The sequence below is a fragment of the Ostrea edulis genome, chromosome 3 (genome assembly GCF_947568905.1).
Source record: "Ostrea edulis chromosome 3, xbOstEdul1.1, whole genome shotgun sequence".
In the NCBI taxonomy this organism is placed as follows: domain Eukaryota; kingdom Metazoa; phylum Mollusca; class Bivalvia; order Ostreida; family Ostreidae; genus Ostrea; species Ostrea edulis.
Window position 1 is genome coordinate 56,537,325 of NC_079166.1, and position 13,509 is coordinate 56,550,833.

Consider the following 13,509-nt stretch of genomic DNA (forward strand, 5'->3'; position numbering starts at 1 on the left):
ATTTTTTTTTTTACAATTGCAAATACGACGCCTCAGTTTTGCGGTCTCATCCGAAGAACCGCCCCATTTAGTCGCCTTTTGCGACAAGAAAGGGGTACTCAGGACCTATTCTAACTGGGATCCCTACGGGACGGGTTATCTAAGGAGTCGCATTCAATTTGCATAATAATTACGCTGAGAATAGTCCAAAGTTCATTCATCTTTCCAGGAAAGAAGATGATTTTTAGAAACCAAATCTGCTTTTCTTTTAGTGGAAAATTAAGTTTTAACTTCCCGGTGTTCGATTCAAAGTAGCTTTTTTATAGGCACTAGTACAGTTGTATTTTCAATTTGAATAAGCCAATCAGCGTCTTCAGCTATTCTAATTAGGGTATGAGCGTATGAAACTTAGAGTAGATAATTATAACGTTTCCATTCAACTAGATCGTGACAAATGGGAGATCACTTTTAATCCAACCACATACAAACCTGTATTTTCAACGCCAGTACTCTCAGATCAACAGGCAAACACACTCCAAGACGGTGATTTGACTTATTGGTGGATGAGCATTTTCATTATGTACATGTATATCGCAAACCCCTCCTCCTCCTTTAATACTAGTACAATTTGTTTCACAATTTTTTGATTATTGTTGGGTGTAAAGGCATTCGTTTGTAGTTAAGAATCAAAGTTAATTACCCGTTGGCAGACGAACATTAACAGTCACTCAGACAGTTGACATCATCGATAAAAGCAGTCTTCTCCCGCACATGAATTTTCATAATCGGTTCACTTTTGGACCCGGTTTGTCTTGCGAAATCAGCCGAATTTCTATCAAAATGTAAAAACAAAACTGATGCACTTTTCGAAGAAGAAAAAAAACCCATCTGCAAAACAGACTGCATAAATTGCACTTCAAGTCAGTTTAAAAATCATAATTGATAATTAGTTTCTATTATAATGTTTTGTTAACTTAAATTGCAAATTGAGCTGCAACTTCCAGAGAAGTTCATCGTATCGTCTAGCATATGGAAACAAAAAAATGTCAGAAAACTTACCTTTCTTCTTTATGCTATAAATTGAAAATTAAACTCTTAAAATGAATGAAAAATGGATTAATCACGAGCAAGAAAATGTTTATCACCATTTTCCGCCATATCGTTTTCGATGTGCCTGTTCGGACGATCTGGGTTACTCTCCGGTCTACTGGTGGCTTAAAAATACTTGAAACAAGTTACTTATCTGCTTCCGGAAGTATCAACCGGCTTCACCCGGGCGATGAAACAAGTGTGGCCATAGTGACTAAGACTGGCGAACATAAAGTGGTAAAAATGAAAAAGCATTCGTGATGTTTATCTGTTACAGTCAAAACATTTGATGACACTGGGCGTCTTAGAAGCTTATCGCCGCGCACGAGTAGATACATTTTTCAGCACGGACTGGGGATCCTTAATGAAAGCGCATGTGTTGAAATCTATAGTAGTGCTTTTTATGCCCCCGAGATCGAAGATCGGGGTGGGGGGTGGGGGTGGGGTGGAAGGGGTATTGTTTTTGTCCTGTCTGTCATTCTGTAATTCTGTCATCCTGTCTGAAACTTTAAACTTGCTAATAATTTTTGAACAGTAAGTGCTAGAGCTTTGATATTTCACATGAGCATATATTCCTTGTAACAAGACCTTTCCGTGGGTACCAACATTCCTGACCCTGTGACCTACTTTATGAAAACTTTAACCTTGCTAATAATCTTTGAACAGTAAGTGCTAGAGCTTAGTATTTCACATGAGTATTCCTTGTGACAAGACCTTTTCATGAGTACTAATCATTTTGACCTTGACATTTGACCTACTTTTAAAAAATTGACATTGGTCATAAATTCTAAATGGTAAATATTAGAGCTTTCATATTGCACATGAGCATTTCTTATGATAAGGTCATTCTACTGGTACTAAGATATTTGTCCTTGTGACCTTGGTCATCTTTGGAATTTACCATTTCACAAACACATCTTGTTTTTTCTTCCTTTAAATGTTTATTATATAACAATATACACATATACATGTAATTTAACGCAGTCTTATTCATAACGATAAAAGCACGGCAAGTTCTTACAATTAACGGGTTTTTTTTTGGGGGGGGGGGGGGTGTTGCGATAGCGGTATAGTATGCGTAAATATGCATGGGAAATGGGGACAGCTTTTTTCGTAAATCGAGTTCCATATACACATACAGAGTTTGATTGAACTGTTAAGCGTACAGATATGCTATTAAATTAATGAGTATACGGGCCACATGCGTGGTTGAATTGAATTTCACATTAATATTTTTTTCGGACCTATTACCCGTTCATTATTCTGTGATCAGCTAGACGAATTTTAAAAATTGAACTAATAATGGAGTCTTCATTCATTCAATACTTTATTCCTCCTTGCAGAGAGTACATTAGAAATACATATACTATAGTAATGATGAATTATAACATATATTAAGATGTGAGAAGAAAGGAAAGAACATTACCTAAGTACATGTAAATGAATAAAATATGATGTACAAGGAACTCGGTGTAGCTCTAACTTTCACTTTAGATTACATATGCTCCTTTAGTATATGACAAATACTTTATTAGATAATTCCCACACAAGTAGTAGCTGTCCTTCCTCATTCTCACATAGTGGATAGATTGGGGCTTTACCTAATTAACAAACATACTGTAACTCTGAGGAAAAGTGAATGACCCCAGATTTAAAGTGGAATTGAATTGGTACTTCATTGTACATTCTAAATCCACTTACATGGTACTCTGATGGGGTGTGGATTTAGTCGAAATTAGAGAAAATCTAGGCAAAAGGGGAGGGGGGGAGCATATTCCCACCAGCATGTATGGGTCACATGTAATTTATGGTTATAAGCTACTAAGTGTATGTAAAATATATGCATTAAGATAAAAGAAATTTATATGATTTTTCATTAGCCTGTCATAACCAGACTTTGATGTTACTACCCCCTCCCCCATTTTGGCCCAAACACACATTTCGTTTTTATTTCTGTTACAATATTAAGAAAATAACTCAAATCATGGTAAAAAAAAATTCTATTATTATGATAATATGATAATGTAATATGTGTTTTTCTAACAGATTGTGTTTTCTTTTAATTTTTTATAAACACCAGCGGCCATAAATGCCCAGTCGGATTAAAACCACCCCACCCCCCTTCGCATTGTACACTAAATCCACCCCTTCTTACACTCGCGCGTTAGGTAAGGAGAGAAGGGGGGAGGGGGTAATCAGACTGATTATTGCCTGGCCAGGACAGATTGATTGATGTCAGATATGGTCAGCTCTTAATAAACAATTGGGTGCTCTACACTTGGTTTAGATATCATAAAATACAAATATTTTCTTTCATGAAACGACAAAATAAGGCATCAAATCGCGGTTAATTAATCGTGAATTTTTCATAACACGACAAAACCACAAACGTGCTTTTTTCCTAGTCGGCCTATGTGGCTACATCAATTTACATGTTTATACTGAATGTATGATCGTTTGGGTCATCCTGCAACAGGAGATCCAGGGCATGTTCTTCATCTGATATCAGGTCGTTTTCAAGATGTAAATACAAGCGTTCGCTGTGTTGTTTTCGTTGAAACGGAAACACGTGTGTTGCCCGTGCACATTTTCAGGAAACCCCACGGCCGCGATCCGGATCACGGAAAAAAAGTACAGACATATGCGGACTTATCTTTTTTGTTTTCTTTGTTTGGCAGAAAAAGTTATTACTATTCTTTACAAATATTACATATCCTATATATCTGAATTTGAAGTATTTTATTTATTTATTTCTCAATTTACTATACCGATGTAACATTCTCAATAGGTGCTTTCTGAAGTTACAATTCATAATTCATGTAGGTTGTGTAACTGTTATATACCAATAATGGTTTTCTACTCTCTTTTTTTAAAAGCAGAGAATGCTTGCCTGATTATTTCATACATATGTGTATATTGTTTTAGTGTGTCAAAAGCATTCAATTTACCTTCAGAGGACGATACAAATAGTGTTCACTACTTTATCGTGCGACGCGCGTCAATTACGTTCAGCGACGTTTTGTCGCTAATGTTAAAGAAAACCGCGTAGCATGTCCCAATTTTATTTCCTCCTAATATAAAAACTACCGAGAATTATAACACGAATAAGGGCCCATCAATAAGGTAATTTCCTCTACTTTTACAGGCTGTATTTATTTTTCCCTATTTCGATATATAAATATAGGTAAAACTCCGATCTGTTTAAACATTGCGAAATAAAATCGAAAGAAAACATACATGTGCAAAAAATTGCTATTTTCTTATAACTCTGCCAGGCATTAAAAATAATTTTTATATGTACTGAAAGCGGGGAATATATGCTTTTCAAAAATACTGTATTCATAGGGGAAAAAATCGATGGGGAAAATGGTCTTACGACAAAGCGTTGCGTCATATTTAGACGAACATATCTTTCACTTTAAATCCTTTTTTAAAATTTAATGGCTTTATTTACTTAATTTTTACATTGTCAGAAAATACAGAAAATGTCCAAAATTATGATATATAAATCATATATCTCATTACCGTAATTTCAAAGATTTAGAGGCACTCCTCTTGCGTAGTCCTGTTTTTACACACCACCGATCAAATTGACTGGTACGGTAGAGAAAGGGTTAAGCTCAAATCGAGATGCCGTCAACATAAGTAACATTTTTCGTCATAAAATGGTTCAGTCGTGTATTCCAACTTATTTCAAGTTCAAGTCTACACCCTGTATTTCCTACAGCTATATTTCTACTATTACATCTAAACTTTTTAATTAAAAACAAACTGCAGTGCCTAGATACGTGTTCTTGTTCCCCATCTTCTTTCAACTATAATCCAGCTGGACATGTCATTACTGACACCTGATATTGATATAGTTGAACAGAACTTTAAATCATTTATTCTTAAAGGTCCTAAATACAGAGAACCACGGCCTTTCCATTGGCGACAGAACAGAATCTCTATTATGAATTATGTCGAAGATTATGCCAGACGATGGGCTAAATATGAAAGAGAAGAACCTGATACATTGTCTGAATAGGTTAAAATCATAAGAGGAATGTTAAAATCCCGCATTACACATATTAAAACAAAAGTACGTACCATCTATCCTTCTGTGTTTAGTAAACCAGAAGTGATAAAAGAATTGGATAGGTTACATGAGGAATATGTTTTGGTTCCAGCTGACAAAGGTAGTAAAAACATTGTCTTTGTTTGTAAGGTTCATTATTACAACTGTATTTTCAACGAACTTGGCATTAATTCCACTTTTGGTAATCATACTTATACTCCAACTGCCCTTTCAAAAGATGAAGCTCTTCAAAACCATGCTTCAGTTTTAGACACATGTAACATTCCAGTCAATGGGTCGAATGAATATGAGTTACCGTACCTATACTGGATTCCTAAACTACATAAAACCCTTACAAAGACACATTGCTTGATCCAGTAAGTGCTTTGCCAAGCCCCTATCTTTAATCCTAACGAAAATTTTAACAGTTGTGAAGGAAAAACTTCCAACTTAATGTGCGACTACATATGCCAGAAGAGGTGTTAATCAAAGGCCACGAACCACGAAAAATGGCCTATTCTTAGAATTTGATGATTTTTATCATGAATGCTCTTTAGGGTGTTAACTTTCATTATACAATGGGATTTCATGGGTTATGAGTTGCTATTGTTTCTTATAGCGCTCTAAATTTGAAGATGCTGAATATGTCATGAAGCCATTTTCCAGCACTTAAATAATCAACGCAAGTCTTGCATGCCAACGGAAAATGTGATGAATTTTAATTCATGATATAAGTAACAATGAATATGCTGAATCTCTTCAAAAGATGACAGTCAAATTCAACTTTATGGAAACATTGGGTTTCCATGACAACAGTTTCAAAAACACTGTAAACATGTAGAAAGAATGACATTTTGCACTTTTAAAAAAATATACTAAGTAATCAAAACACGTCATTACTTAATATGATTATGTTTTGCAATATCAATGAATATGAATCGATTAACTAAAAAAACCCAGATTTTTTGGGGTGAAATTTGTTTAGTTGTCTGCCATTATGTATAAATGTTATGCAAATATATGTATATATGCAGAATTGCAGACTGAGTCAATCATTTAAAACTTTTTTTTGGTACTATTGGTATTCAGATAGCAATCCATGATATCATCTTTTCTTACATGTGTCATTAAATAGAAGATATTATACATAATAATTAGAGTTCTTGTATGAACTGATTTAAATATCTTAACTATGCGTTCACAATACTCACACACTACTTTAACTCAATACATCAGTAAATGAGTAAACTTATTTAACATTGTACATTAGCAGATACTATTTTTACCACATATGTGTAATTACATGTATATTTTGAAATACATGTATGGATAGTAATACGAAATAAGCCAAAAGATTGTTGTATAGATGAATAATTGTAGTTGAATTTTAATGATGTCTAGTATGTTTCCCAAAAACTTCAAACAATGTTGCACATACTGACCAACTAAAGACTTGATCAGCAAACTTTCAAAACAATGCCACAGCATTCATTAACAAAATGTATAACTAATAAGTGAACACGCAATTTATGAACAATTACAAGCTTTTAAGGTCACTCTTCAGTTTCACTCCCTTCATCAGATGAGTCACTTTCATCAACTGGAGTTGGAATATTTTACTGTGTATTGAACATCTGTAATGTGAACATGTATAACACATCTTATTACAACACAATGTATAATAAAAACTCGGTATGGATAATGTGTTGCAGTATGTTTAGTCCGCATGTCTTCCCCTTTCAAGAACGCAGAATTATCTTTAACCCTTTCTCTACCGGCACATTTTAGAGGTTTTTAAAGACTAAATGACAGTATTTTAAAATCAATTTAAATCTGCATGGATCACGATTTGGGGTAGGCATATGACATGTAATTTTGTTAGGAATTGGACAGGGAACAATTTCTTATAAAATTTGTCAATGTATCTCATGACCTCAAATAGGTCTACGGGGTCAAAGGTCATATAAGTGCACATTTTTGCAATCTTTTTTCTCTGATATATATATATTACGACCCCTCTCACTAGATTAGAGTCAAAAATAGGAAATTCTAAATGTATGAGCTAATGTGCCTTTTAATATACTACAAAAAGAACAAAATCAAACTAATCAATTTTATTGACAAACAAATATTTTTGGTTGCTAAGTAACAACACTCATAGTACAATTTTGACCATAATTTGCCTTTCTGCATCCATTCGACACAATTTAAACGTAATTACAATCCATGATGATTAGTAAATGTCACATTATTTTTAAAATATAATCTTTAAATAGATCTTAATCATTTTAAAAGGTTTTTAACAAAAAATATAATCAAGAGAATTAAGATCAAAGGTCATCAAATGGAAACTTCGTACTTTATATACTTGTCCATCATTTTCTAATAATATGACGTTTTGCCATTATGTTCCATTAAATATAATAAGTATTGCAACATTAAAACAAAGATCTTTCAATTATTGTTAATCTAAAATAATCTATTTTTATTCAATTATATTTGGTTGCTAAGCAACAACACCTTATCAAATGTTATCAAAAAGTACTAACCATTTTTCCTCTCCAAGTTCAACATAAACGAATGTTCAAGTACTTACTTTCAATCACTAGATTTAAATGTACTTGCATCATATTTAACAAAAATGTTCTTATATTCAACCTCTTGAAACCTATTTCTAGACATAATTCTTGATAACGAGTTGTTCCGACAGTAGCATGCGTTGACCAATATCTGTCTATCGACTGGAACTTCACAGCAGGCGTGTATAAGATAATGCACAAAAATCTGGAAAAAAAGTATTTCTTAATGCAAGGTGAAGATAACGAACAGTGATCAATCTCATAACTCCTACAAGCAATACAAAATAGATAGTTGGGCAAACACGGACCCCTGGACACACCAGAGGCGGGATTAGGTGCCTAGGAGGAGTAAGCATCCCCTGTTGACCGGTCACACCCGTCGTGAGCCCCATATCCTGATCACGTAAACGGAGTTATCCGCAGTCAAAATCAGTGTGCCAAGAACGGCTTAACAATCGGTATGAAACACGTCAGACAGCATTTGACCCAATGCGAGGTTGTATTGACGAACCAGATCGTTATAAAGACCATAGAATTTGCGAAATGCTGACTTCAATCGAGACTGTTGAAATCCCTGTACCATCAACTTGTTTGTCAGTAGCTTACCTCGATTTAAAAACTGACTATACCCAGAACAAGCTCTTGCATATCGAATCAGTTGAGATATATAAACACCATATGCAGGTGATAATGGAATATTGCTACATAAATGTGGGAAGTAGACGATGGAGAAGCTGAAATCATCCCGTTTGTCATAAAGTTGAGTTGTTAGTTTGCCGTTAATGTCTACTTTCAATAAAATATCTAAGTATGAAGCAGAAGTGGACGACTCTGTGGTGTCCTTTATTTCGAGCTCACAGGGATATATCAAATCGACATATGAATGAAAGCTATCATTGTTAATAGACAAAACGTCATCGTTAATACTTAGTCCTAAATACTAATGTATTGTCAAAGCTTTTGAATACTCAAATTGGCTCTGTAAATGTTTTCGATAATCAAGGCCCTCTGAAAAGTATGCATTTAATTACTTATGAAATTTTATCAGAGGTAATTGTAGTACACATTTAATAAATGAGTTACATGTACATTCACAGCCAGATTAATTTTGGTAAAGGTAATCTTTTTACTATGCATTTTATTATTCTTTTGAAACTGGAAATCACTGCCACAATATCGGTTTTTAAAACTAGTAATACCTGTACAGTTCCTCTTCAGTGAGAGGCTGCAAACTTCCTTGGGAAGTATATGGCAACCCTTCCCCCTAGTTATGACTATCTCAGCATAATGGTTGGTGGCAACACAGATGGAGAAAACCAAATCTTCTGTCAAAGACAGCTTCATAAAATCTGCAGTTTTCCGAATAATAGAGTCCCATATCTGAAAGAAAATTGCAAATAAAAATAAAATCAGTATTGGCCACCATACCTTAAAACGTGTCATACCTTATAATTAGAAACTAATTAGAAATTGTCTCATTTTGTATGTATACGATCCCTAGCTATGCAGCAAAAAAAAAAAAAAAAAAAAAAAAAAAAACAGTTAAATGGTACACACATATCAGTGTACCATAATGCCATGATTCCAATTGTGAATGTATTATCTGGATTTATTTGAATGTTAATCACATTTATACTGATTAAACCCTATATTCAACCTCAAAGAGTCATACCAACTGAAAGCCAGGTTGTCACCCCGAATGAAATGCCACAGTTCTGGGATCAGGTGTTCCTGTGTCCTCCACATCAGCATCCTTCCAATGCATGTCTGGATTTGTCAGTAGACTGTCGCTAGCGGATGATACCTGGAAACTTCCCACTAAATATTGGGATGTCAATACCCTTTTTAAAGAAGAAAAGAAATTACAATTAAGAATTGTTGGTTTATGTTTAAAAAGCAAAATCTAAGTTTCACGGTAGCATGGAACAGTTTCGCACTTGAATTTATTTACTCAAATTTATTTAAAGATAAGGTAAGGGATTGCATACATGTGTTAGAAATGAATCGAATATTTTATTATACATTGCGAGAGTAGCAGAGTGGGTAATGAAAAAAAAAAATATGTATCATGTAGGTATCTGCATTATGCCTAGCATATATTATACACGAGGGCAAATACTGAAGAAATTCAGGTTAAAACCTACAGGGTCCAGCGAAAATACTGAAACTCTGAGGGAAAGTGAATGACCCCAGATATAAAAGTTGAATTGAATTGCTTCTTAATGGTACCCAGTGTCTAAATCCCCTTGTATGGTACTCTGATGGGCTGTGGATTTAGTCGAAATTAGAGAAGGGGATTGATTGATTGATGTTTTCTGCCAAACTCAACAATTTTTCAGTTATCTGGTGGCACCCAGTTTTTTTATTGGTGGAAGAGAGAACCCAGATACCTGGGGAGAGACCACCGATCTTTCGAAAGTAAATTGGGAAAACTTTCTCACTTACCGGCGCGAACGGGATTCGAACCCGCGCCGACAGAGGTGAGAGGCCGTGTGATTTGCTCTAACCACTCGGCCACGGAGGAGGACGGCAAGAATGGGACACGTGCCCATCAGGTCATAGCATACAAGTACCAGCATGTATGGATCACATGTAATTTATGGTCATAAGCTATTAAGTGTATATAAAATACATGCATTTGGATAAAAGAGAAATCAATATGATTTTTCATTAGCCTGTCATAATCAGACTTTGATTGATGTTAACCCACCCCCATTTTGGCCCAAACACACATTTTGTTTTTATTTCTGTTACAGAATAAAGAAAATAATTCAAATTATGATAATAAATTCTATCATTACAATAATGCAAATTGTGTTTTCCTAACAGATTGTGTTTTCTTTTCATAGAAAGATAATTTCTTTTATAAACATGGAAAAAACTTGGAAAATAGCCTTCTCACCAGCGGTCGTGAATGCCCAGTCTGATTAAAACCACCCCATCCCATTATACACTAAATACAACCCCTTCTTACACTCGCGCGTCAGGTAAGGAGATAATTCTGGGGAAAAGGGGGGGGGGGTGTTAATCAAACTGCCGGACCCGGACAGAGTGTTATTCACTTGTTTTAGATATCATAAAATATAAATATTTTCTTTCATGAAACGACAAAGCATGGCATCAAATCGCGGTTAATTAATCGTGAATTTTTCATAACAAAACCGCATTTTTTCCCCTTTTTAGTCGGCCTATGTGGCTACATCAACTTACATGTACGTATTTATACTGAATGCATGATCGTTTGGGTCATCCTGCAACAGGGGATCCAGGGCATCTTCTTCTTCTGACATCAGGTCGTTTTAAAGATGTAAAATACAAGCGTTCGCTGTGACAGTCACGGTGAAGCTGTGTTTGTTTGTTTTCGTTGAAACGGAAACACGTGTGTTCTCCGTGCACACTTTCAGAAAAACCCGCGAGGCCCGCGATCCGGATCACGGAAAAATAAAAGTATACAGGCTATATATAGGCGAACTTCTTTTTTGTTTTCTTTCTTTGGCAGAGAAAAAAATTATTACTATTCCGAACAAATATAACGTTTATATTTGAATTTGAAGTACTTTATTAATCTTTTTTAAATTCAATCTGCCGATGTAGCATTTATGAAGTTACATGTAGGTTGTGTAACTGTTATAAACCAATATTGGTTTTATGCTTTTTTTTTTTTTTTTTTTAAAGCAGAGATACCAGGCTGATTATTTCATACATGTATGTATGTTGTTTTAGTGTATCAACAGGTACTGAATTTACTTTTAAAAAAGGACAATACAAATAGTTTTCACCACTTTATTGTGCGACGCGCGTCGATTGCTGTTAGCGACGTCGATTTGTCGCTAATTTTTAAGAAAACCGCGCAGCATGTCCCAATTTCATTGTATCGTAATATAAAAACTACAGAGAATTATAATATGAATAAGGGTCCATCAAAAAGAACATTTCCTCTACTTTTACAGAATGTATTTACTTTTCCCTATTTCCATATATAAATATAGATAAAACGCCGATCTGTTTAAACATTGAGAAATAAAATCGTAAAACAACGTATATGTGCAAAAAATTGCTATTTTCTTATAACTTTGCCAGGCATTAAAAATATTTTTTATATGTACTGAAAGCAGGGAATATATGCTTCTCAAAAATATAAAAAATATTGCATTCATAGGGAAAATTAAAAAAATCATACCGAGGGGGGAAATGGCCTTGCGACAAAGCGTTGCGTAATATTTAGACGAAGTCATCTTTCATTTTAAATGCTTTTTTTTAATTTAATGGCTTTATTTATTCAATTGATTTTTACATAGTTAAAAAATATAGAAAATTTCCAAAAATATGATATATAAAACATATATATTACGTCCGTAGTTTCAAAGATTTATAGACACTCCTTTTGCGTAGCCCTGTTTTTACGTGCTATCGGTCATATTGACCGATACGGTAGAGAAAGGGTTAAAGGACACATCGCATGTTTTTAAACTTTTTAATTTTTTCAGCAAAATTAATTCATTCCATGTCTAAAACTACTTTATATGTGTTTTAAAAGAAACATTTTGCGTAGTTTTCGAGTTTGATAGCGATGAAATTCAAATCTTACGATATGCATATTTTCTTCGATATTTTACGCGCCATTATCTGTGACGTCATATGCGACCTCGAACGAGAAGATTTGAAAACAGTTGTTAGCCATTTCATAAACAGATTAGATTTAATTGACAAACAAACAATTATCACATTAACGGCTTGTAAATAACACTGCATTGGGGTGTTTTGTGCCGTTTAAGGGTGTACTTGCTGTCAGTAGAGATGATTTGGACTGTGTTTTTTTCAATTTTCGAAGGAAGGTATGAGGGACAAGACGTGAATATTTTTTGTCGGCACAACGACTTTGCCATAAAAAAAAAACCAGTAGAATTTTTCCCTATACTTTTTCAAACAAGCTCTTGGACAAAGACGTATATAAACTGCGAGAAAATGGTTCTATCGAAGCTTCGCACTGTTACATATAGGCCTACCGCATATGCTTTCCGTTCTGCTATCAAATTCAATACACACTCGCACCAACTGACCTTCACCTTGTAACAACATATAGACAGAACTTTGCTAGCAGTGTCTACCAACTGGTAGTTTTAAAAAAGAAATTTAAAGATAAAAGATAATAGAACTTTCAATTATAAATAATAAAATATTATATTTCTCAACTTTGAATTGAATTATAATGCTTTCATTTTTTTTAAGGAACGCGTACGTGTTTACAACAACAGCACGCCGCGCTCCCACTTCCTAAGTAACAATGTGTAGATAACAAAAAATAATGATTAATAAAATTGCTTGAATAAAATAATTTAAAACTATTGTGATTTTCACAATAAGTTTGATCATTTTTATTATATATTTTTTTCCGAAATGCACCCGTGACAGTAGGCTTAGTTGTCAATGCTACATAATTGTATTATAATTTAGGCCTATCTTTACTTCTCCAAAAATAAATTTAATAATAATTGCTCTGTTTATTTTAGAAAAGCAACAACGCTAATTACAGTTGTTTACAGAACTGGCAATTACCAAATAGTGTTTAGACAGTGATCCCATGTAAACATTATTTACTCGCAAATTTATGCAGATTTCATACTCGCTTTCCTCGCTACATTTGGGTCGCTATTTGTATGCACTGGTGGCTAAAAGATATAAGACTCGGGAAATTTGTCAACATCGAAATAAATGTTTTCCATGGTAAATAAATTAGACCCCTAAAACCCGAGTTTTTGAAAATATCTAACACTACTATTACAACAAGTTGATCGACGAAGGTCG